Consider the following 3,573-nt stretch of genomic DNA (forward strand, 5'->3'; position numbering starts at 1 on the left):
AGTAGAGGAGGATACGATGATGACCCAGAAGTCTTGTTGTCCTCTCTGAAACTGTATGATTCCACGCTGTAACCTTTGTCTGGAAGGAATTTTTTCATGGATGGCCTTTTACTGGAAATGAACCCTCGCACCAAGGGAAGAACACCCAAAATATAATAAATCAACCATTCATATGGACATGAGTATATTTATTCCAGTATAAAATCTTTTTTGATAAAAAAAAATTTCTTTACAGGATATTCATCATAACATCAACAATAAAGCACAGCATTTGTTTTACAAATATTTTTTAAAAAAGGTTTCCCCACCTTTGTATTCTTTGGTTCACAAATTGTGGGGACCCAAAAACAAACGTGCCCTAAAAAGGGCCTCCTCAGGGGTAGTTTTAACACTATATTATAATAATAAAAATGGGTGTTAGACATAATAGTGCGAGGTAGCTATAATAGATTTAAATAATTTATGAAGACGAACATACCATAGGCATAATGCCTCACCAAACAGGTAGATGGAAATGTTCTGAGATCCAGACCTCAAATATTCTGGAATTCAAAACCTTGAAAGGTCTATACAGAGCCTATAATTTGATAGAAACAATTTCTCAGGCCTGTAATAGTTGAAAATACAGTACTACTTTGTTTGATTTATCAGATACTCACAAAAGGATTAATTTCCCTGGACAAGATGATACTAATTTTTGATAGTGTATCTATAGGACCATATATTCACCAGATAGATACCTAGAAATGAGTCAATAAGGGTGTATGAGCGACTTTTCTTCTCTTATAGGGTAATATAGATATCATTACTCTCTTGTAATCATTTAATGAAGGAATATACAGATATATGAACAACTCTTCTCCTATAGAATAGTAAAAACAGGCAGTTTGGATAGCATTGTTCTCTTATGATTGCTTAGTAAAGGATATATAGATATATAAACAACTCTTCTCCAATAGGATAGTGAAAATAACATTACTCCTATAATTACTCATTTTATATGTTCCCAGTATATAGTTTATAATTAGGTAATTATAACCCTTACCACAAAATGGGTTATATATAAATAATTAACCTGAGTTATAGGTACATTATTTACAATGTTCACAACATAGTTAAATTATGGGCATTCAAAGATCAGTGTTTCCAACATTTATAACATAATATACAACATACATATAATTATCTTAATCGCAAACATTATGAAGAAGCAACTATGGCCTTACCTGGACCTGTAAATTCAGTCCTGACAGCAGTATTGAGCACATGGTTAGTATAGTGCAAGACTTCCTATTTATTCACCTGGGCTTAGTGACCTCACTTCCTCCAATGATTAATTCCCAGTGATATTAAATCTAATAAAGTGCTTTATTTCCTATAGTAGGCATATTGCTTTATGTTACTTAACCTAGCTTACATGTATGCTATATATTTTTCCCTATTGAGCTACTCATTCCGATAATATAAAGTTTGTAGTGGCCTAATTAGGTATATTTACCCATCAGGCCTTCCGTGCGTGTCAACCGCTTTCTGTAATTGGCGGCGTGCGTTCCAAGGGAACTAGTCACGTGGTCGCTAGTCCACGATCGTGTTCTCTTGGCACTTAATCACGTGGTCGCTAGTCCACGATCAGGTGGTCTACCTCGTGTGCTTATGCACACTGCTGCGTCATAGAGCTAAAAGCTCTACATGGATGATAGGGGAAAGACAGGGATTCTCCATCTGCCGCTATTTTGTATATGACATAATCGTCTTAAGATGATTAAATTCTCCAAGGCGAGGGCTTTATATTAACTGATGGTTTTAGAAAAAAAAAAAAAAAAAAAAAAAATTTTTTTTTTCTTTAATACTGATACACACATAGAGAGAAATTCTCTGTTGTATTGTTATCGAATCAATCTATTGTTGGTAAACCTAGATCTTATAACGGCGGCCATTTTATTGGAGATAATGTTATTGTTATTATTGCAACGTATGTCATGAAAAATATATTTTCATGACACATACTATATATACATATATGATTCTTCTTATATACTACTGATCTTATCTGAAGGGAAAACTATATAACATTACTATTAAATTTTATAATTGGCCCTAATAATGGGCTGGTGAGAATAATAGTGATTATTTTAGTGTATAAAAATAAATAAATAAATCTCTCTATAACGCCACTGTGCAACTTATTTAGTGAACTATATTATCTTTATTTGGTACTAAAAATTATTATTATTATTATTTATTTATTTATTATTTATTATTCAGATAAAAGCAACCACATCAATATTCTCATTTAGACCCTTGGGGTACAACGTGTCTAACTCTAATTCTCTACTCCCTCCTCTTGTATTAGCCCGAACGTGTTCTAAGGCTGTAAAAGTTAGACCTTTTGTGTTTGAATGATGCATTTCTTTATAATGTCTAGGTAGACTATGTGTTAGAACATTATTATGGATATTCCGCAAATGCTCTTGAATACAGATTTTTAGAGGTCTTTTTGTTTTTCCCACGTATATTTTCCCACAGCTACATGTAATTCTGTGTATTACAAATATGGTATCACAAGTAATGACATCTCTGATGGTGTATTTTATATTAGTATTAGTTATATTACATGAGTTTTTCTCCATAAATTTACAACATATACATTTTCCACACGGGAAGCATCCTGTTCTTTTCGTAAGGAAATTATTACCTCTATCTGTTTCTTTTTCTACCACTTTTTTTAGTCTACTTGGTGCTATTAGACTTTTCATATTTTTTGCCCTTTTATAGTTCATTCTTGGTTCTGGGGGAAGTGCAGGACCCAATACGGGGTCTTTTAATAATATGGTCCAATGGCGTTTGAGAATATTTTTAATTTTGTGGTTCTCTCTATTATACTGAGTGATAAAAGGTCTAGCTTGTAGCTTTATTTCTTTATTTTGACCATTTTTTTCTTGTAGGAGAGTGTTTCTATCTAAATTAGAGGCTTTTTTTATTGCTTCTAATATCTTATCCTTATTATATCCTCTCTCTTCAAATCTTTCTTTTAGCATATTTGACTGTTCCATCGCTACAATTTTTTCGAATTCTTGCGAATTGGGCATAGGGTACATTATTAAGCCAAGATGGTAAATGGCAGCTTGAAGATGGTATAAAACTATTAGCATCTACTTCTTTAAAAAAAGTCTTTGTTTCTATTCTTCCATTTGGTTTACCTTCTAAAACTACATCTAAATAATCAATGACTTCTTTATGTTGTTTGTAAGTGAATTTTAAATTGAATTCATTTTCATTTAGATATAATAAAAAATTTTCAACACTAGTTACATCCCCCTCCCAAATGAAGATTAGATCGTCTATGTAACGACGAAAAAAAATTGTTATTCATTTCAAATTCTGAACCGTAGATGTATTGTCGTTCCCACTGTCCCATCAGAATGTTAGCATATGATGGGGCAAATTTTGTGCCCATCGCTGTTCCTTGTTTTTGCAAAAAATATTCTCCCTCGAATTCAAAAAAGTTGTGTTCTAATATAAATGCAATACTTTTTAGGATAAAATGTCTTTCTTTATGGTCTATCTGTTCTG

The sequence above is a fragment of the Taudactylus pleione genome, unplaced genomic scaffold, assembly GCF_031769625.1.
Source record: "Taudactylus pleione unplaced genomic scaffold, aTauple2 ptg000465l, whole genome shotgun sequence".
Taxonomy (NCBI): Eukaryota; Metazoa; Chordata; class Amphibia; order Anura; family Myobatrachidae; genus Taudactylus; species Taudactylus pleione.